The 25099-nt window shown below is 30.9% G+C and overlaps 1 protein-coding gene across 1 annotated transcript in view; it reads right to left on the reverse strand.

Annotated features, from left to right (window-relative positions):
• The window catches only part of LOC145278101 (thyrotropin-releasing hormone receptor-like), a 518816-nt gene extending 493927 nt beyond the window's left edge, over positions 1–24889 (reverse strand). The window contains exon 1 of the mRNA XM_080130370.1: positions 23068–24889. The gene's annotated coding sequence lies outside the window, so the exon portion shown is untranslated. The remainder of the gene's footprint in view (positions 1–23067) is intronic.
• Positions 24890–25099: the final 210 nt, after the last annotated feature.

The following is a 25099-nucleotide window of genomic DNA, read 5'->3' on the forward strand; positions in this document are numbered from 1 at the left end:
CACTATTCGACCTTTCTCTGTTTATGTCTGAACGGTTTTTATAGCCACGAGGAGTGTCTCATTTAATAGAACACGTAACACTGGTGGCTGATATTAATCGATATCAAAATCCATACGTTTAGCTTTGCCATTTTTGTGTTATTCACTTTTTTTAATGCAGATCGTGTTTTCTCACGCAATCGCAATTTTAGTGTAAATTTATTAATTTTCAGGTTCAAAACTATTTTTTAGCTTCTGGATTTTTAACTCTTGTTTTATTGTGTAATCTGATCACTGTTATATTGTCAGTATAGATTGTTAGTTTTAATTAATTGTGCAATTAAGTTTTTCTATAATTACAAACTGTTAAGAAATTGTTTATCTCGTCTAATATTTTTTTCAAATTGATGATTGCTTTCTTAAACTGTAAATTTGTAAAATTGATGTTTTTTGATTGACATTCACAATGATAAGTTGCTCCCTCTTTATTTGTCAGCTAAGTTGATTATCCGTCTGTATTTGTCGTTTATTGAATTTTTTGTCGTTATCATTAGTTGACTTTTACTATTTCATGTTTTCGATGAAATCAATAAGTTTATAGGAGTTGGTTATCTTCTGTTAAATAATGATGTTTTTCGTTGATAAAGTTTCAAATTCCGCAAATATCTCAACTTTAAGGTACTCAAGTGATATTTAAAGAAAAGTTTTGTTTTAAAGATATATGAAATTGTATAGCAAATATTATGAATTCACAGAATATAACTTTATACTGCAGATTAGTTCCAATTCAATGCATTAATGTAGTATAGAGCAAAATGTAATTTTTAGTAATGCGCCTAAACTTTCAACACTTTACAATGTCACTCATGTGCGCATGCGCTCCTGAAATCTAATCGTCAATATCAATTTAATTGGGATGAAATCTTGATAAATTTATTAACACTTTTATTAACAACATATGTAATCACATAGAAATATATAAAGATTTTATTTTTTAATCATGTCATACAGTGAAACTGCCTGGGATTTATGATATATATATATATATATATATATATATATATATATATATATATATATATATATAGCCAGTAGAGTTAAGTTTCCTAGAAGTACATCCAATGAAACAACATGTGTCTACCAAAATAGTGCTCAATGAGTGAACAGAGCAGGTATATTAATTTTATTTATACAAACATTAATGGCTACATATGTGCATACATGTTTCTGTAATCACCCACGTTGGGGGATTACGTCTTCAGGCCAAGAACTACCTTCAAAAGTGACATTTCCACCAAATACATTTTTCTATTTCGTTTATCAAGTTAAAAATACAACCTGGGTGGGAGTCAAAAAGCAAAAACGGTAAAAGGATGAGTGAGGTCTTTGAAGATGATAAACATCTTTTTTCTTTTCCCCTTCCCCCATCTAACCTAACTTTTGGCTTTTTATGGCATAGGGTACTTGAGAGTTTAGTTTTCTTGTCTTAGAGTCTGTAAGTTAATAAGCCTTAGCTATGGTCAACCAAGTACTGACCGGTGCCTTTTTAATCTACCTCCACCCACACATACACGCAACACACACATAACACATCCATACACAGACACTGCCAACACACACATACACACATTAATCCATATATTCAAAAGCGAATCCATGCTGAACGCTCTTTGTTTTATTTACTGAAACTAGACAATGATTCTGAAACTACGTAGAAGATAAAGTAAAAGTTACATTAAGGTAAATAAAAAATAAATAAATAAAAATAAAATACATGAATAAATAAATAAATAAAAAAATAAATAAAAAATATAATAAAAAATAAAAAATAAATAAATAAGAATAAAAATAAAATTAAATTAAAACAAATAAACCAACAAAATGTGAATAAATATAAACCCGAAAGTTATCTAAACCCCACATGTACCTATATGCGTGTATCAATACACTTATAAATGTCTACATTTATCTACACTCGCGCATATATACACACACACATTACAGACATACAGAGACAAATAATAGTATTTTTCTTTACTTATGTAGCGTGGTAACTTCTTCGTATATGCAATATTATGCTACCCGACTACAGACGGGTGTATATATATATATATATATATATATATATATATATATATATATATATATACATATATATATATATATATATATACATATACATATATATATACACAAACACACACATACATACATACATACATAAATATATACATATATATATACATATATACATATACACATACATGCATATAAACACACACACAACAGACATACATATACATACCCACACATACATACATATATGACATATATATATAAACAACATTCGGACATCCATACATTTTTGTAATCTATATTGTTACAACAATTCTATACGAGGCAGCCTATTCTAATAGTTCAGAAATATACGTGTGTATACATACATCTACATACAATAGACACAGAGACACATCCACATACAAACATACACACAGATATATAGATACAGATATATACATATAAACATACAAACATACATGCATACGTAAAATACACTTATATATCCAAAGTCTAAGCACACAAATATAGACATATATATACATGTATACATGTACCGTGCCACCAAATGATACATCTAAAGTAGAAACAGACATGAATACATCTACTATATAAATTCACTTTTTCTATCAAATTCCACACGTCTAGTTATGTTTCATGGCCCCATCCGCTTGTTACACTTTCCTAAGTTGTAGGTTTTTACCGTAAAAATCGACACTACGTAAAAATTTATATTGAATTCAGCATGAAGTTCATAGGATTATCCTCATATTTAACAAAGATTCTTTCGATGGTAAGGCAGATATACATAAGATGTATCACGATACAATCATAATATATAATAACATATGACAGAAATCAGAGTATTTAGGTTATACAAACCTAGTATATAAGCTTATATATTGTAGTACTTACCTTCATCTTTGCTTATTCACTCTAATACCCTTATTCCTTTCTCTTCCATTCACCCTTCATTCCTTACTTTCTTTCATCTATTTATTTCTTCATTTTTTTTTTTTTTATATTAATAAATTATTTTTCCTACCCGGGTATATAAAGATCATATATCCATGCATGCACACACCCAAAAATATCCATATGCATACATTATTACGAGCTTCACTCAAAACGATCTATTACTCATTTAGTTCAAATATACCTTCATACAGGTACTTATTTCGGCTAGTAATACCATAACTGCTCGATGAAGTAGAATATTAAGTGACTTACGTAACCCATATGGGTATGATTATAGTTGCGACCTCACTTATCCTCTTTGTGGAGGGGTTATTTGATGGGGGTTAGTTGTACTTATAGCAGTTCCATTATTCTAATTTAGAGTTCCTTAAGTGCGTGTATTCTGAAATGTTTGCAGGATATAGCAGTTTCTTGTTTAATATTCAATAATTTTTCTCGGTCTTTAAACCTAGTTATCTCAAGTTTTTCTGATAAGCATAATAGACATGGTGAGTTCAATGAGTGGCAAGTATTGCCCCTTCTAATAATATTCCATTCTATACTAGGTGTTTTATTTTCTCTAACTAATTTCCAGTAATATAATGATAAGGAAGTGTCCTTTTCATATGTTTGATTATTCATCGAGCGTGTATGTCGATAAATAATCAAACATATGAAAAGGACACTTCCTTATCGTTATATTACTGGAAATTAGTAAGAGAAAATAAAACACCTAGTATAGAATGGAATATTATTAGAAGGGGCAATACTTGCCACTCATTGAACTCACCATGTCTATTATGCTTATCAGAAAAACTTGAGATAACTAGGTTTAAAGACCGAGAAAAATTATTGAATATTAAACAAGAAACTGCTATATCCTGCAAACATTTCAGAATACATGCACTTAAGGAACTCTAAATTAGAATAATGGAACTGCTATAAGTACAACTAACCCCCATCAAATAACCCCCCCACAAAGAGGATAAGTGAGGTCGCAACTATAATCATACCCATATGGGTTACGTAAGTCACTTAATATTCTACTTCATCGAGCAGTTATGGTATTACTAGCCGAAATAAGTACCTGTATGAAGGTATATTTGAACTAAATGAGTAATAGATCGTTTTGAGTGAAGCTCGTAATAATGTATGCATATGGATATTTTTAGGTGTGTGCATGTATGGATATATGATCTTTATATACCCGGGTAGGAAAAATAATTTATTAATATAAAAAAAAAAAAAAAAATGAAGAAATAAATAGATGAAAGAAAGTAAGGAATGAAGGGTGAATGGAAGAGAAAGGAATAAGGGTATTAGAGTGAATAAGCAAAGATGAAGGTAAGTACTACAATATATAAGCTTATATACTAGGTTTGTATAACCTAAATACTCTGATTTCTGTCATATGTTATTATATATTATGATTGTATCGTGATACATCTTATGTATATCTGCCTTACCATCGAAAGAATCTTTGTTAAATATGAGGATAATCCTATGAACTTCATGCTGAATTCAATATAAATTTTTACGTAGTGTCGATTTTTACGGTAAAAACCTACAACTTAGGAAAGTGTAACAAGCGGATGGGGCCATGAAACATAACTAGACGTGTGGAATTTGATAGAAAAAGTGAATTTATATAGTAGATGTATTCATGTCTGTTTCTACTTTAGATGTATCATTTGGTGGCACGGTACATGTATACATGTATATATACATATACATATATGTCTATATTTGTGTGCTTAGACTTTGGATATATAAGTGTATTTTACGTATGCATGTATGTTTGTATGTTTATATGTATATATCTGTATCTATATATCTGTGTGTATGTTTGTATGTGGATGTGTCTCTGTGTCTATTGTATGTAGATGTATGTATACATACGTATATTTCTGAACTATTAAAATAGGCTGCCTCGTATAGAATTGTTGTAACAATATAGATTACAAAAATGTATGGATGTCCGAATGTTGTTTATATATATGTTATATATGTATGTATGTGTGGGTATGTATATGTATGTCTGTTGTGTGTGTGTTTATATGCATGTATGTGTATATGTATATATGTATATATATATGTATATATTTATGTATGTATGTATGTGTGTGTTTGTGTATATATATATGTATATGTATATATATATATATATGTATATATATATATATATATATATATATATATATATATATATACACCCGTCTGTAGTCGGGTAGCATAATATTGCATATACGAAGAAGTTACCACGCTACATAAGTAAAGAAAAATACTATTATTTGTCTCTGTATGTCTGTAATGTGTGTGTGTATATATGCGCGAGTGTAGATAAATGTAGACATTTATAAGTGTATTGATACACGCATATAGGTACATGTGGGGTTTAGATAACTTTCGGGTTCATATTTATTCACATTTTGTTGGTTTATTTGTTTTAATTTAATTTTATTTTTATTCTTATTTATTTATTTTTTATTTTTTATTATATTTTTTATTTATTTTTTTATTTATTTATTTATGTATTTTATTTTTATTTATTTATTTTTTATTTACCTTAATGTAACTTTTACTTTATCTTCTACGTAGTTTCAGAATCATTGTCTAGTTTCAGTAAATAAAACAAAGAGCGTTCAGCATGGATTCGCTTTTGAATATATGGATTAATGTGTGTGTGTGTGTGTGTTGGCAGTGTCTGTGTATGGATGTGTTATGTGTGTGTTGCGTGTATGTGTGGGTGGAGGTAGATTAAAAAGGCACCGGTCAGTACTTGGTTGACCATAGCTAAGGCTTATTAACTTACAGACTCTAAGACAAGAAAACTAAACTCTCAAGTACCCTATGCCATAAAAAGCCAAAAGTTAGGTTAGATGGGGGAAGGGGAAAAGAAAAAAGATGTTTATCATCTTCAAAGACCTCACTCATCCTTTTACCGTTTTTGTTTTTTGACTCCCACCCAGGTTGTATTTTTAACTTGATAAACGAAATAGAAAAATGTATTTGCTGGAAATGTCACTTTTGAAGGTAGTTCTTGGCCTGAAGACGTAATCCCCCAACGTGGGTGATTACAGAAACATGTATGCACATATGTAGCCATTAATGTTTGTATAAATAAAATTAATATATATATATATATATATATATATATATATATATATATAAAGCTGAACGCCTGTGTGTGTATCTGGTCGCGAATAGGCTCCTATATGGTTGACTATTTAAAACAAAACTGATAACATATAATGATAGAAGATGTATCGAGGATCAGGAATGGGTATGTTTGATCTGGCAGAACTGTGGTTCAAAAAATGGTGGGGTCTTCGTTCACGCCTTGTCCACAAAGTTATGGAAATAAAAAATGAAAGAAAAAAGTTTACACGGGTTTTTGATATAGATGTACATAAGAATACTTTGATAAGTATATTTCAACTTAAATAGGGATGGTATAATAAAATTGTGGGGTCTGCGATCGCGCCTGTACTCCATGGAAATATGGCACAAACTTTAACAGATACTTTTCATATCTATTTGCGTTAGTATACCTTGATAATTATGTTTCAGTTTGAAGAAATATAGTATAATAAAATTATTGGGTGTTCGTTCGCGCCTGACCTCCATAGAATGTAAATATGTCACAAAGTTTAACAAAGTTTTTTTTAACGGGGTGAGGGTCCACAATAACACCTTAACTTTAATCTTAATTCACGTTAGCTTTTATTTATTTTTTTAGTTGAATCATATTGTGTCGAATAAATTCACCTCATAAATTCACGTTCTTATTAAAGTGAAAGCCAAAAAAATAAAAAGTCGGAACTTTAGACAATGCTCGACATAAATTTGGCATAGCTCTGTTTTGGCCTTCTCCACTTGCACGCGGCAATCTTTCGAAAATAGATAAATATATAAATAATAATAAATAAGAATGGTACTTGTTATCGTGTCAAAGGAAGGACCAAATACTGCTCATATGATTACGTGTCTTTTTAAAAACATTTACATAACCTTTTTATTTATATATCTGTTTAAGCTTTTCTGTCAGTGTCCTAGAAGGAATTCAGTTGATTACAACCCTTTCTGCGTGTTTTTATATTACAATAGTACAACCCTGAATCCGACGGCGCAATACTACACTGTTCAATACTGTAAAACGGAAACGAAGCTGTGCTGCTTGAAAAGGGCGCTATTTTCTTCTTACTCATATTTATATCGATTATTTGCTTTAAGAAACTAAAGTAATTACGTGTTTACTTTTTTAATAGCCCATTTTGCTGTTTCGGATTATTTTACTAAAGTAAGTAAAGCTTCATTATTTTTCAAAACTGTTTTTGTTTCTTTGTTTTTCGATATTTCGTCTATATTATTTAGCAAGAGTGTTTAACAGAAAAGCCTACGACTACCTGAAAAAAAATATACAAGAAATAAATGTTACCATAGTCAATAAAAGTTTAGTTCATGTTTTTTTTTGTTTTGAAATAGTTTTTGATGCTCTTTACTTGAAATAATTTCAGCGAACCGAAATTAAAACAAAATTTAAGGCGATATCTACTTAAATGAATATTTATACACATGCCATAATCGAATATTCATGAAGCACAAAATAACGGAAAACATTAAAATATTTTTATAAATATTCCTTACGTTGAGGAACTCTCTTAAATTGTTAGTACAGAATGACCAGGTGCCCCACTTTCAAATTGAAAACGGGGCTCTCCATTTCAAAGTCGCTGCCATTTTGATTTTTTTAAAACCGGTTCGTGAATTAAAAAATTTTACAAACTACTTAAAAATACAAACCAATGAACTTTTCTACCATAAAAGTAACTTTTATTGACTATGGTAACATTTATTTCTTGTATATTTATATTATATATATATATATATATATATATATATATATATATATATATATATAACATGTTTTTCTTTGTAAGGAAACATCATTTTGTTGGTCACTCTTGACTACGAATAGAAACAAAATTGATATAAAAAATATATTTTCGCGAAAATTATCTTTACTTTCATCATATTTTGCTTAGGGTAAAATTTTTGAGTATCAAAACCTATCTCATTACAACCCCCTTCTTTTCAATACCTAGTCCATTTTTTAACCTAGTCAACGATGGGTACTTGTGCTTGTATATATATATATGTATATATAAATACATATATAAATACATATATGTATATATTATATCATATATCATTAATAAAATAGGCTAGAAAGTACTAAAAATGTTTATTAATGAAATTATTTCAAAGAAAATAATTACATATTTGAAAGTCATTTATATTTTTATATTCTGAATAAAAGAAGGCTAAAATAATATTATATATAATTATCTTTATCGTTTGTTAAACATTCACGGAAAAAAAAAAACACGACTATCTTAAACCACTGTAAATAATCTTAATGTTTTCCTCTTGTTGCATAAAGCAATCCTGATAAACATGCAAGCTATTAGCAAATTTATTTGTTGAGATTAAAAATTGTTGTTAAGATTAAAAAATGTTGTTAAGATTAAACATTGTTATTAAGATTAAAAATGGTTCTTAGGAGTAAAAATTGTTGTTCAGATTTAAGATTGTTGTTAAGATTAAAAATTGTTGTTTAGATTTAAAATGGTTGTTAAGATTAACAATTGTTGTTAAGATTAAAAACTGTTGTTAAGATTAAAATTGTTGTTAAGTTTGAAAATAGTTGTTAAGATTAAAAATTGTTGTTAAGATTAAAAATTGTTGTTCAGATTAAAAAATGTTAAGATAGTTTATTGGAATAAACAAGAAAAATCAATGTTTACATAAATGATATAAACTAATAAGTTTTGGAATAACAACAATTAAAAATAGCTTAACCTGGAAAAATATGATGCAGAAGTATTTTAAGCTGATATGGATCCTAGGAAGTTACCCGTTAGTGAGAGTTCGGTTCAGTCTTGTTTTTAGAGCCAACGAGAGAAGATGGGTTTTCCAAAACTACCGAAGAAGCAGTTGATGCAACAGTCTTAGAAATGTGATTTAGAATAGTGGCTGTACCTTCATGGAGATGGGATGATTCCGGAATAAACGCTTTTATGTATATATTATCAACGTTTCGGCTTATTCTCTCCCTAAAAGAAGCTGGAAGTCTTTATTTCAGTTCAATGAACAAAACAGCTGAACTGACCAACATGGAAATTGTTGTAAAAAATATAATTCCATTTGATGTTTTCCATCCAAACATTTATACCGTATATCGATTTTAAAGACACTCATAATTATTCGAACACGTATACACATATAGATGACTCTGACACATATACACAAACTGAAGACTAAATATTTGCAAGAACTATTTTTCTATGTTACCAAATACCACGTAGTTACTTTTTTCCAGCGAACGAAAACATTGTCGTTCTGAAGTTCAATGTATACAAATTCTTGTCGACTTAATTATTCAAATTTCGACAGTTTCCATCCGTTGTCTACAATCTCACAAAACATATCTGAGCGTCTATAATTTGGAGCCTTTATATGATGAGATTTATTTATACAAAATAGAAAACTGTAAGACAAATTACTTTCGAAACGTATATATATTTTTATTATATTTTCTGTGTATGTGTAGAATAGCACAATTATTTCGAATTAGACCTGATATTTGCTAATGACTTTTCATCTGATGAGATGAGTCTACATCAAACATCCATTGGGTTGAGGAAAAAAAACTCTGAATTGTATTCTTTGTCTAAACAATAAATTTCCATTGTGAATGAAATTTAATAAAAAAACTATAAATTCCATTTGCTCTATCGAGTATATTGAGCTATTCTTTTTTGGCTGGAATAGTTTTATATAATAGTATATATAATATTTTATATAATATTATATATAATATTACATCCTAAAAATATTTTGTAAGACTCAATACAAAACTATTCATTAATTTGTGTTCCTATTCGCCCCAGGATTAAGCCTTTACTCTCGTACGTGCGGTTATGTTTCGATCCTGGCTTGAGTTACTTGCCTGTCTAGCCGCACTGATGAGCTGTGATACAGGGAAACAGTACTGTATGTGGATGACTATATATACATATATATGCATGTGTATATATATATATATATATATATATATATATATATATATATTACAAAAAGTAATGCATCCTAAATTTTAAACCAAAAAAACAACAAGAAAACGTTTATGCTCTAGGACTTATTATTCTATATGATCACTAGCATACACCATGTAGTTTTGATCGACATAGAAGTTGCTGTGTATGGGTGCCAAGAGAGCGCTTTGTCACTCACATCTCTGTCGCTATTCTGAAATCGATGAACATATCTCAGCCATCAACTTCATCGATGCATAATTTTGTGAAGCACGTCCATGACATGGTTTATTTCTCATATATTTGGGCGGAATAAAAATAGGATATACGTTATAAGTTTTGAATTGGTTATAAAGGTGGGCGCAGGAAGGTTAGAGGCAATTACTTTTTATTTTTAATTTCGGGTTTTTTCTTATTTTATATTTTATTTATTTAGTTTCTTGTTAATTATTATTATTATTATTATTATTATTATTATTATTATTATTATTATTATTATTATTATTATTACTTCTAAATACATTAAGCCTCTAAGGAAAATAAAAAGAAAACGAATACAACAATCGCTCCTGATGATAATCTTACGGACAGAGAGAAAGAGCTCGAGCAGAATAAGTCCGAACAACAACGTTTTGGCGCCATTTTATACAGCGCCAACTGAAATAAAAATGACCGCTCGACGAATGGAAAAGATATCCAGAAAAATTGGGGAAAAAGAATAACTCTTTCGTGTTCAACCAGTCGTGCTTGAATAATGACTTGCTGCCAATATATATATATATATATATATATATATATATATATATATATATATGGAATACGGGAATTAAGATGGTTAGAACGTTTTCGCTGGAAAAGTGGGACATTTGCGGTTGCAAATTTTTTTCCATGCTTTTTTCTTTAGACTCTGTTGTATATCGCCTATTCACGGCACATTATAAAGGGAAGCAACATTAAACAGATTTCAGACATTCAAAAGCAGGTGTTATATTTTTCCAAAGCGAAAGCTCGCTTCGGGCACTGACAGTCTAGCTCTGTAAGCGAATGATGTTTAAGTCGTTTAAAAGCACAAGTTAATGATTGTGTTGGGTATATCGAGTATTTTTTTTAACTTCAGAAGTGGACTGTTTGGAAAAAAAAACATTATAACTCGATTGTCCATGTCAGTTTCTTTCGGGTTTTTTTATTTACTTTTTAATGAATTTAACCTTTAATACTTACGATATTTCACTTAATAATAAAAAAAAAATTTGCATTAATTAAAATATAATAGTTATGCTTATTTTACGAGCAAACAACGCCAGGCAGCCTGCTAGTATCTATATTAAGAAATCATTCGGGCGTAAATGGTTTTATAGCGCATCTGGCCCGGAGCATCAGCCACAAACCTTTTTCTTTTTGGCAGTATTTTTTTAAATAAAAGATCGTATAACTTATTAGGTTTCGTGGAGCAGTGGGTAGAGTACTTCGAAAAACTCAATTGTCAAATGATATGCTATTCCCGTGAAGTAAACAAAGCGTTTTCTTCAAAATTCTGTCCAAATTGCCGAGTTTGACAAAAATATCTCCGAGTTCGTCAAGATAAATCTGAAGAAACTCGGAGGTTACATCAACTGAAACTTTGTGAAAATGACGTGAATAGTAAGCCGTAAGAACCTAAATTAATATAAATCTAAAAAATTCAGAAACGGAAAACATTTTGTTGATTAGATTTATTACTTATAATTAAGCTTATGTAAAAATAATATTAGAAATTAATATTCTGCCATTTAAAACCTTTCTTTATTTTATGTAATCTTAGCTTATTGAACGGCATTTTTTATGATTTAATACTTTTTGCTATAACTAAAAATCAATAAACATAATATAAGTCACGATTGTTTATTTTGTCAAGTTATCCTTTGTATTAGTAAAAAATTCTTTATTAAAATGTTTTTTTGTTTCTTTATTTTTACAGACAATCGAACTAAGATCTATGCGAAGACGTAAAATTATTTTGCATCTTTGAACAAATTTAAAGAGATTATCGAAACAATGCAAAGACACTGGTGAAAACAATCGAAAGTTTGAGAAAATTGTCGAGCGCGTAAACCAACACGCATAACTAGCGAATTCACACGAGTAAAAATCAGACATAGATTTTTTTTAAAAATCACATGAGAGCAATGGAAATAAAATTACTGTAATTCCTATTATCTAACTCCACAACAATAAAAACACATTCGCTGGCACTAACTGAAGTAAAGTATCACACGAAGTAGTCATGAATATAAGGATGTAGTTTGCTTGAAACGTTGTGCGTAGTGTGAAAGGAGTTGTTTGAAGGTTACGTCAATGCATTTAGTGGGAAACACCGTAGACACAAGTTAATAAGAATAATGACAATATTAGAAAAAAATTTCTAATATTTTTCATTTATATTTCATTTATTTGCCAACATAATGTGTCGTACAAGATGGTAAGTTTTGATGTCCCTAATTTCCGAGGGTAGAATCTCTTCCTCATGGGAGAAAAAAGAAAATAAACGTATGCAACTGTTCGGTGAGGCTTTCCTCTGTCTGGTTTTTATTTCTTTATTTCCGGAAGTACGTGTCGCAGTCAGGATGTCAAATTAATTTATAGTATTTGAGTTATGATGAAATTATATATTGATAGGAATTATTTTAGCTTATTTATATCTATAAATAATTAATAGTTGCTCGTTACGCTTGAAGTGTGTACGTAGGAGTGAAAATACCTGCTGTATTACTGCGGTGTTTATATCCGCCTTTAATAATGAGAATGATCTCAGGGAGGTTACTCTACGTGTGCGAAGATATTGGTTCTCTAGCTAAAGTGTATACGTCAAGATGTATACGCTTACATGCATACGTATGTATATGCACATGTATACATGTGTATATGCGTACATATCTATGCAGGCATTCATTTTATTTTAATAATTAAATTTATTTATTTTATAACATTTTTGTTTGTTTATTTATTTTGATATTAATTCCTTAATCCATTCTATTTGTTTGAACATTTATATGTATATACATTCATATATTTTCTCTGTGTGTCATTTAACCATTGTTAATTTATTAACTAATTCTATTACGCCTTTTCCACTAATCAATAGCAATATATATTGCTATTGATTAGTGGAAAAGGCGTAATAGAATTATTTCTTTATTATTACAAATAATGTGAGCATCTTCAGAGTGTTGTAATATTCTGTTTATATAAAGAGCGTGCAGTTTTGTTCCGCCCTGTTATTTATTTTAAGTTCACGTTTGTTTTATTAGTAGTGATTCCTTAAGACCCAGATTACGTTGGTTTCATTTTGTCGCTATTATTTTTGTTTGCATGGCTTTGTTAGAATTGTGATTGTTGGAGAGGTGTTTATGAAACAAGGATACTTGGGTTGTAATGTGTTCATTTATGCACATGTGCAATGGCCTCACTGTGTTGGCGATGTAGAACTCCCCGCATACCGTACATTGTATTTTATGGACTGAATAAATGCGTTTGCATAATACTTTATTATTGATGGGGCAATTTCGTGGAGTGCACGGATCGTTATCCGTTCGTTTTCTAGTTTTTCATAAGTGTTGTCTCAGTGTTGGTTCGGATTGTGTAAGTTGGATGTCTATTTTTCCCCCCCTGTGAATGGCTTTGTGGAGGCTGATGTTATTTTTTCACTGAAATGCTATAGTTTTTAGAAACATGTGTTGGAGAGTGTGTACTGTCGTTTTCCAGGTGTTTTGCGTTGGAATTTATATGTGCACGCTATCCGTTCTGTCTTAGTGTTTGCTGAAAACGTGTAATGGAAGTGGCCTTGTCTATGTCAGTAGTGCATTTTCTAAGTATCGGGTCAGCATATCATATTTTAGCTTTTGTAGAGAATACAGATTTGTAATATATGAAAATGTATCTGCATGCGTAGTCATGGAACGTAGCAATACTAATCCAATGAATAAAGGAAACAACCGAACCATCGCTGAAGGAGTCTTTGAAATGATGGGGTCTTGGTGGCGTTTGTTGCAAGTCAGACTCTACAAAAGGCAAAACGTTGATGTAAGATAGAAACTAATCGGAAACGATTATGACGATAACGCAAATTGATCTGCAAATATAATTGAAAGAGGTAAATAGATCTTATAACTTGGGGAGACAGATAGTCTCTCAGATTCTAGGGAACGCCAATTTTTATTCCGATTGAACAATCACATGTATACAATTATATATAAAACAGATTCGGTCTTACATGCGTATTTGTGTCGCTGTATCATAGTTTAGAATCTTATAGAAAGCCAAACTGTAGATTGGGAATCAGCATCTTTGATATCAGAATTTGCTTCTAACTTAATCATTCCAAATAAAACGTACGTAAAATGTTATTAGAAACTAATGGCCAGATGCTTATTGTTTTCCCCTATCAATGTATTTATCTATATAATATTCTGCTTGTTCTCTCCTTAGTTATTTCGTATGTTACGCTTTGAGAAAGGACGAACCATTTTCGAATGTCAAACTGTTTTTAAAAAGTATAATTGGCGAATTTTGGATTTAAATGGTCAATCCGGAAACCCTGGATAAGAGCATGAGAGTGACCTCTATTAGTAACCTCGTTTTCGAAAATCATTATAATAATAATAATAATAATAATAATAATAATAATAATATATTATCATTTTTCCTAGTCGTGTGAGAATGTAAGTCGTAGTAATTTAGACGTGCAGTAGTTCTTCGAAGAAAGAAATCGATGAAAATGTTACATGAAAAGGCGACTTTTTGAAAAAATAGAAAGAAAGCAAAAAAAGAAGAGTATCGTCTGCTAAGAGGTGCAGGACTGAAGGAGTAAATTAAAGATTACCTCTTACAATGTGATTTTATTACTAGTATTGAACTATGTAACTTAGTATTACTTTCTATGTATTTATTAGTACTTATATATTTTTTTCATTTAGGTCAGTTCTATATTTAAAATAATATACATCTTTGAGCGCATATACCATGCACTTTTTAATATATATATATATAAGGCTTTCGAAGCCCGGGTTGTAGCCCTCGATATATTCAAGGCCTTTGACAAAGTTTGGCACGAAGGGCTGCTAATGAAAATTAAATCGTACGGTATAACTGGACGTATACCAAATATAATTAGATTCTGCTTAAGCAATAAGACCATCCAGGTTGTCATTAGTGGACCTTCATCCGAACAACTAAAACATTAATGCGGGAGTGCCAAGGGGTCGATCCTTGGACCACAATTATTTTTTATATTTATAAACGACTTACCTTATAATATTGTGTCCTAGATGGGTATATTTACTGATAATACAACGCTCTATACCATGCAAAAGGAAAGATCGAGTGTACATAAATCTAAATCAATGGCAGAATCGTTAGAAAATGGTCGTTCAAACCATAGTGGAATATGGCACAATTTATCAATTACAAGACGTTTTTCCAACGACCGATATTCATGATAATAAACACTCAACCTCAGAATTCTTCCTTCAAACTCATTGGTTTAATATTCACCGGCAATATAACCTGGAGCAAAGACATTGAGAACATTGCGAAGGCTACTGCAAAGAAGGTGGGTTCCATATTTTAACAAGCTTCTGTGATTGACCTTTACTAGTGATCTGAAGGTCGCTGGAAAAATGGTGTGATCCTTCTATCAATCGAGTAGATATCTCACTGCTGATGCAATTCTCTATCTACACAAAAGCCAAGTACGTTCAATGATGGAGTACTGCTGCCACATCTGAGCAGGAGTTGCTAAAAACAGCCTATCCTGCCTTGACAGAGCACAGAATAGACTTCGTAGCTTAGTGAGGGATGCCATTTTCTCTTCTCTGCAACCTCTCTCCTACAGAAAATACGTTGCTAGCATGTCTTTATTTCATCATTATTTCCATGGCCAGTGATCATCTGAGCTCCAATCTCTGTTCCCCCCTCGACTATCTTTCACGAGAAACACCCGTCTAGCTGAAACCACTGTGAATAATTCTCCCCACTCTTTATCTGTGCCTAAATCAAAACATAGATTCCATGAACAAAGCTTCTTTCTTAGAAGTGCACGCCTGTAGAACGCTGTTTTGTTAATTTGTTTCACACCTGGATACAACTTGAATGTCTTCAAGTCCAACATAAACAAATTGCCGATAAACCGCCCCCTTTATCAAATTTCCATTACTAAAGATTACTACGATATTATCCCACTGATTACTTTACACGCAATAACACTTATCCCCGAGTGGCTTCCGAGCCTTGATAAGTGATGACTACCATGTAAAAAAAAATCTATCGAGCCAGAATACTAATTAAATCTGAGTGTATCCTGTACCTTTACAAGGCCACCATTCGCCCATGTCACATCTGGCTAGTGTATCTACCATTAGCATCCCCCTTTTGGATAGGGTCCAAAAAAGAGATTTTAATGTCTCACTTTGTCAACTAAGTTCCAACCTCTGTCCCATCGCCGCAATGTTTCATCTCTGTGCCTATTTTACAAATAGTTTAATGGAATATTCTCTGATAAACACGTTGCACTTATATACATATCCCCGGAAAACGCGCTTCCCAACAAAATCTCACCCCCTTTCTGTTGAGGTTTCTAAATAACAGAAAGCTTCCTATTCTAACATTTTTGTCCATCGAACAGCTAGACTTTGGAATTTCTCTCCTGTTACTTGCTTCTCTGGCTGTAGTGATATGAAGAATTTTAAATGCAACGTAAACCAATATTTTGCTAATCTTTCCTAGGAATGGTCCCAGATAGTAGCCCATTATGTCGAAGTGGCGATATGCCTTTTTGCGGTGAACGTGAGTAAACAAAAACTAAAAAAAAAACAATGGGCACTTTTTTCAGAAAAGTATTTATAAACTTATGTTGTTTGCGTATATGTCTTATGTAAAAAAAAATTTTTTTTAGCTATTCGGAAAAATATCAGCTTTATCAAAACATATTTGTTGGTTAAACATATTTTTTCTAGCATGGATTTCCACAGGTCCTGCAAGTGTATATTATTAACCGCACAATATTTTTTTATGGTGAGCAAGAACATTTTATTACAACTAAGAAAAATAAACATAAAAAAATTATCAAGATTGTTTAAGTCGTCAAATTGTTGTATATTTCTAAATACGTCTAAACAGCTTAATAGGATTTAACATTGCTGAAATAAAACCACCTGCCTCCCCTAACGTTGATCTATCATTCATCTTAAATACAATTCCAGACAACGAACTACGAATTTCAGCTTACAACGGAAAGGTAAAAAATAATAATAAACTCACTAAGGATCGTATGTTCAACATCGTGATGGGTGTCACTAAGAACTGAATTTTACCAAATACTTTTTGTGTTACGCCAGGATCTTAGTAAGACGAAATCTAAAGAATACGAATAATCTTCTTTGTAGAAAATCCAGATAAATGAAAACTTTAATTGCACAAAATTGTTATAAATCGCACAAATGTTTTTAAAGACTTATTTTTCTATGTATTTATAGAATTATCAAATGTATATGGCTTCGAACACTTTTAAAAGACTTTAGAAGATGGAATAGACTTTTTTGAGAGTTTAAATTACTGCCAAGTTTTTCGTTTTCCAACTATTGGCAACATATTTAATTGAAATGAAAACATGACGGAGTATCTGATTTCGTATTTATTTGTTATGAAATGAACTTTTGTTCATTCGTTCGTTGTAGTACTTAACGTTAGTTTATTTATATTTAACTACTCGGCTAATAGCTAATAAAGATATCAATATGAATATTACAGAAAATCGAGAAGCACGCACACACCTACACACGAAAATCGAAAACATTCTTTGAAAAATATAGAACGAGTTGTTATAAAACTATCTATCGAAGGTTATTAGCTGTTTGTTTGTTAAGGTAAGATGTGTACATTAAGAACCGTGATGTAAATAGAGTGTGATTAAAGTGAGAAAAAAGGGGGAAAAACGTTGACCTTTTTAGAAAATTATCAATGTTTCAACAACTAAGTGCACTGTAAGCGCAAGACGCATGCTTACGGATATCAAATGAAACCGATTCTACAGGCTATATAAAGATCAGCCGAGAAACTGATTAAATTTCTATATTCGATAGAGTATTCAGGGTGTTCGTGAAACCACAGGTAGTGATAGCTTATAATAAATATGTATAGTATCCATTGACACACACACGCATATGTATATATATGTGTATATATATATGTGTATATATATATATATATATCGAATGTTCAAAAGTCGAGACTAATTAAGACAACGAGGTTGTTAGATAGTGCTCAATAAAAAGAGCAAAATATTTTTTTTTATTATTTAAGGGTAAACGCTTACATATAGTCGCTACAAATAGCCATCTGTTTCAGTCAAAGAGACTTCCTCAGGCGACCTAGAACCTCTTGATGGCAAAAAGAAAAATGGGAAAAATTAGAAACTGTTTACCCTCAAATAATACACATATATATATATATATATATATATATATATATATATATATATATATATATATACATAGTAATTTATAAAATATATATGTCGATTAAGCTACACTGAATATTCGGCGTTTCATTCACTCTAGGATTTGTCAGGCTTATGCGCCTAAGCCTGACGAATCCTAGAGTGAATGAAACGCCGAATATTCAGTGTAGCTTAATCGTCATATATATTTTATAAATTACTAACTAGCTCTACCTACGTACTGAGCACTTTTGAAGTAAATACTTCAAGTTTACGCATAAATCTATACTTTCGTATATTAATTGTATGTGAGTAAATGAAGTAGTTATATATATATATATATATAAGTATGTATGTATGTATGTACATATATATATGTATGTCTATGTGTCTGTGTGTGTGTGTATGCGTGTGTGTCTTAACGTTTACTTGAAAAGACTAATGTTTGTAGCAACGATTAAATAAAAATAAATTTTGTCCCGTTGCAAAGTGTTGTCGCTATAATTATCAAATTAAACGCGACAAACCACTGGCATAAAAACGAATAAAAATTTACATAAAAACTACCAGAGATTAAAACAAATATAGAAAGAAATGTAATTGCTCTGAATATATGTTTTAATAAAAAGGTCATAGATGAATCTTGCCATAATTTGACAATTATATTTCCGCACGGATTTTCTCTATTCGTATATTGGACAATACAAAATACTGTACACTTCCCAACCGAGTTAATTAACAAAGATTATAGTTTAGAATTATATTCTTGTTTTCTTATTTATTAAAGATAGCTTACCGTTCACAACATATAATATCCCTAAATATAATGTCTAGAAATATATAAATCACTTTAAATAAGGTCGGGAAAACTCTAGGGACCCCTTTCATCAACAAGCTAATCAGGAGTCAATCGTTGAATTTCTATTAAGTGTAAAACAAATGTCACGTAAGAGCGAAGACTTAAGTGGGGATTATTTATAATATTATAAGGAATGGATGAAATATATATATATATATATATATATATATATATATATATATATATATATATATATATATAATTAAATGAAGGGCGAATGGGATTACGAGAAAAAAATTACGGGTAAATTATACGTTGTAGAATATATACAATTGTATAAAATATATACAATTGTATGAAATATATGTACAAAATGGGATAAATGTGGGGAAGTAAAAATTTAAAATATATCCCCAAATAAGTCCAAAGATTTTACGAATTCCTTCTGTCGACAGAGAGAGGGCCTGCGTGAAAGGATAGAGACTGACTCCAGAATCCTAAGATGATTCGAAGAGTCAGCCCGGTGTAAAATCCTAAACCAATTCATTTTATATGCATTGGCACACGCTGGATTTTCAGCGAGGTGTTGATCAATAGCAAATTCCAAGGTGAACGAGGGGTGACGAGACTTACCTAGTCTGATGCTTGCTGGAACATGTTGGTTTATTCTTGTCTGCAAATTTAAACGGACTCGACCTACATAGACAGCAGCACACTAACAGTTGAATTGATAAATCACATTACTATTTGTGATGTAGGGTAAACCATCCTTCACAACTGAAGGAAATGCAGACTTAACGCGATAAACCAAGGCTCTACCTTTTAATGCAGGCCCTCTCTCTGTTGACAGAAGGAATTCGTTAAATCTTTGGACTTATTTGGGGATATATTTTAAAATTTAACTTCCACACATATCCCATATTGTACATATATTTTATACAATTGTATATATTCTACAACGAATTATTTACTCGTAATTTTTTTTACCCGTAATCTCATTCGCCCTTCATTTAATTATATATATATATATATATATTTTATTTCATCCATTCGTTTTAATTTTATAAGTAATCCCCACTTAAGTCTTCGATCTTGCGTGACATTTGTTTTACACTTGATAGAAATTCAACGATTGACTCCTGATGAGGTGATGAGTCTTCCCGACTTTATTTAAAGCGATTTATAAGTTTTATACCCTAAAACAAATATATAAATACAGTGTGATTAATACATATGGACTGTAATTGCCTCTTCTCTTTTTCCCTCAACATATCAATTACTTACCAACTGGAAATGACAAAAATGCAACTGTAATGAGATTGTAATTTCGCAATTTTCAAGTAATCTTTTACTTATAGTCATTACCAGGCAATTGAAAAGACCGTTCATTTATAACATTTACTCCAACTAATTGGCTAATCTCTCTATGTATAAAAAAAGTGGCCTCTGATGGCACAAAAGTAATTTTCTTTTACTTTTCAAATAATTATTATTTACATGGTCCAATATAAAAATCTATAAAATACTGCCTTCATAACTTTAAATACGAAATCTGCATGAATTAAAATATCATATTTAAGCGTATTTTACGAGGGAACAACGCCGGAGGGGCACTATTCGATGTCTAGTACAATGTAACAATTAATTGGCTATAGAAGAATTATAAATACGAAATCTCTAGTAATTGTCTGTATTTTTGAAATGAGGTGTTTTCATTTATTGAGATTGTCGGACTGACTTCCTTATCTTGGTTATTATAGTCACAATGTTTCGGCCGTTTTGCCCTCTGGCCTTCCTCAGGTGTTTTGTATCGAACTGGAGAATCGTTTGTTAGGATTCTCGAACCAAACCCTTTATTATTATTACGGGGGTACCGTGTTCGGACTCCAGCTAGGCTTTGGGACATACTTGCTGATTCTGTGTTTTGCATGTTACTTTTCACTGCCTTCGTTCAGGATTGTATTCAGCACCTTTAAACTTTGATACAAGTTCGAGACTCCTAACAAACGGTTCCCCAGTTAGATACAAAACACCTGATGAAGGCCGGAGGGCAAAACGGCCGAAACGTTGTGGCTATAACAACCAAGGAAGTCAGTCCGACAATCTCAATCAACGAAATCTGTATAATAAAAATATTTAAGCTTATTTTACGACCAAGCAATGTCGGGCAGATTGCTAGTCCTATATAAGACATATCTACGTTGTTGATATGATACAGTTCAACAGATGTTTACGTCCTAAAACCTAGCAACTAACTAAAGAAATGACGATATATAGATAGATATACATTATATAATTATTATTATTATTGTTATTATTGTTATTATTATTATTATTATTATTATTATTATTATTGTTGTTGTTGTTGTTGTTGTTGTTGTTGTTATTGTTGTTGTTATGTGTTGGGAACTAAATTTACAAATCATTGAATATTAAATATTCTAACATACCAACATTTTAATTACTATAAACTGCACGAAAAATCAACCTGTAATATCTAAATATACTGTTTTTTTTTTTTTTTGCACCAATTATTTTGCTTGGAAAACTTAATTATGCTCTGCAAAATCAAAATAAAAATTAAAAATTTCTTCTAAGTAACAAACTGAGCACTATGAATAAATATATAAAAAAATACTTGTGAGCACTATAAATAAATATATAAAAAAATAACTTGTAAGCATAAAAGTATTTTTACGAAAATGACTGGATTCGACATTAAATAAACCAAAAGATTTGATATACCGCAAAACAAATAAATCAAAACTTTATGAATAAATATATTTGAGGGTTACAACTTATCAAGACCCTGATGCAACTCAAGGAAAATGATTCAATTTAAGGTAAATGGCGTGACAAGATCAGTGGAACTTGAGTAGGGTTAAATTATATAAATGGACGATTCAATAGAAATTTATTGACATTAAACTTGAAGATGACTATGTTATTTTCAGTCGGGACGCAGACAAACAATATTGCGTTTCACAGAAAAAAAAGTTTTAGGAATTTATTATATAAATAATTTCAGCATTAAAAACATTTACCAAAGTTATTGTAATCGGCAATAAATAACGCAAAAAGTGTCGATATTGCACAAAATGAAACAACAAAGCCAAACACAATTTTTTTTCGTTGATCGTATGAGAAACAACTAATAAATATTTGAAGGTATAAAGTACTAAAAGTCTAAAAACATTTTCCAAAATTATTGTATTTCAGCATTCAATAACCCGAAAAGGTGGATATGCCGTAAAACAAAATCAAACAATAAACAAAGAACAAATGAAATGCGAAAACATTAAAGTCATTTTAAAGTATAATCACCAAAGGGCATAATTCAAACATTGCACATTTACTTTTATATAAACCATTTATTCTAGAAAACAACATTGTAACCCTTCGGTACGTAAAATAAATTACGAACGTTGTAAAATCGCCAAGAATAATTTATTATTTTGTTTAAATCTATATTTCTATAATCCGTAAATCTTAATAAACTGCAATCTTAAAAAGTTAAATTTAATAGTACATGCCAATAAAATATGCACCTTATTAATTTGAACGCTAACCTTAAGTCCTAGTTTTGATATAAAAAGTATCTATTATGTAGAAATACGGAAAAGATTTTATCCATTTTTCGTGTATCTGAGTGCGAACCAGAATTTTAAAAAAAAAATGCTTAATTAAAATATTTATTATCGACTTACCTGAAATTGTTGTTTTTTTCTTTTTTTCTTCTTCCGGTGAAAAGAAGTTTGGTCGTTAGTCCGCTTATGAGGATTCCGTAACGTTTAGTTAAAATTGCTATTTCGGGACAAAAAACGGGGGTCGTAATTTGGATGTTACCATAACGATGACCTTGCGTATGACACTTTGGGAGGAAGAAAGTTATTTCGAAAATGTATTTCGGATTTGGGTCCAAGTTCATAGAAAAAATATCAATGATTACTTTTATTTATCTCTAAAGTTCTGACGTTGTCTGCACATAAAATCTTTGTTCCTTTGTTCAAAAATGAAAAACAAAAGAGAAATTATTAGAGTGTAGTCGATCAAATAAAGGCAAATTATAAGGTGTGTGATACATATGGGAATTGTCAACTTGTTTTTCGTCACCCATTTCTTCTCCCTCTTGTTTTTTCTTCTCCCTCTCTCTCTCTCTCTCTCTCTCTCTCTCTCTATATATATATATATATATATATATATATATATATATATATATATATATATATATTCCTTTCTTTTTCCTTCTGTCTCTATCAACTATATTGAGCTATTTTACTTCTTTCTCATCAGATTTCACAGTGGACCACCTACGGTTATTAGGCTAGGCTTCCAGCCCATTAAGCATCAAAGTTCGATCTTTAGAAGGAGCGCATCATTTTGATCAACGTGAAGTGTTCATCAGATAAACGCGTTAACACATTTTGGGTTAAATTTAAATTGCACTAAAGTTTGCTTTATTGTTGTTATTGCGTTTGCTTTCGTATTACATTCACGTGGTTCGCAGGCACAACAAAGAAATCGTATGTCGGAATCAACAAATTCACCAAAAATATCATTCGTCTATTCTTGCGTGTTCGCGTGTTTGTCTCAAGAAAACCAGTGTCACGAATGATCCCACAGTCTTAGTTGTAGTCGTTATTAATAATGCTGGCAAATGTTTTTATTATTATTATTATTTTTTTTTTTTTTTTGTCCAAGAAAAAAAAATATATCGTCCGCCGGTTGAGAGATGAAGCGCAACTGCTCAACAATTGGGTGAGACGCTGATGCTACCCGGACTAGAAAACGGGTAGCTGCAATAGCCAAAGAATCTTCCCTCTTCTTTTTCTCCATCCTTTATTCTTGCTTCTTATTCTGCTTTTTAGGGTAGATTCTATATCTACACCGCTTTTTCCACCACCTCATCCTTCTAAGTGTTTTCATCTTTTCTTTTTCTTTCTCTTTCACTTTTCCTCCTATGCCTTCTTCTTTTTTTCTTCTTCTTTCTTTTTTTATTCTTCGTCTTCTTTCCTCCCTCCTTCAATACAACTCCTTTATTTTTTCGTCTTTCTCTTACATCTTCCTCTTCTTTTTCCTCTATTACCTTTTTTGTCTATGTCTTTCCTGTTGCTTCTTCTTCCCCCTCTTCTTCTTTTTCTTTAAACTTCTTAAAACTTTCTCGTCTTCTTTCTTGGTCTTGTTGTGTGTTCTCCTTCTTATACAAAACAACGCTTCACATGTGCTGGTGAGCTTCTACTATTACTTCCTATAATATATAGTTACACATAACAATTCCTGATTAAACCAATTCCGTAGAAAAGAGAAGAAAAAAAATCTCCTACGAGTTTTACAACAATTAAGCGACGATTAATAACCAATTATCACCCGATTTTGCTGCTTTTATTTTTCTTTCTTTTTTCACTCACCGGCTCTTCCTTGATTTATTACATTTCTGGACCCTCCCTACCCTGCAACAGCATATATCTATATCTGCATTAATCATGGAAGGCGAACGAAAGCAAAACTACTGCTACAGTTACATCGTCACCGCGTGTGTTTAGCAGAGGCGTAAGACCTGCGGATCTTCTCTATAAAGGCCTGAAATTTTAGCGCGGGAACTTCCGATTACTTTTGTTTATTTTTCAATTTGTAAAACTTTTCCACGTGGTGATTTTTAACATTCTTTTCTCTCTCGTCATTCTTTTTCTTCATCTCTCCTTTTGCCTGCCCCATACATTAAAATTTTAATATATCAAC

Source organism: Euprymna scolopes, chromosome 6 (genome assembly GCF_053919585.1).
Source record: "Euprymna scolopes isolate OS-2025 chromosome 6, ASM5391958v1, whole genome shotgun sequence".
Classification (NCBI taxonomy): Eukaryota; Metazoa; Mollusca; class Cephalopoda; order Sepiida; family Sepiolidae; genus Euprymna; species Euprymna scolopes.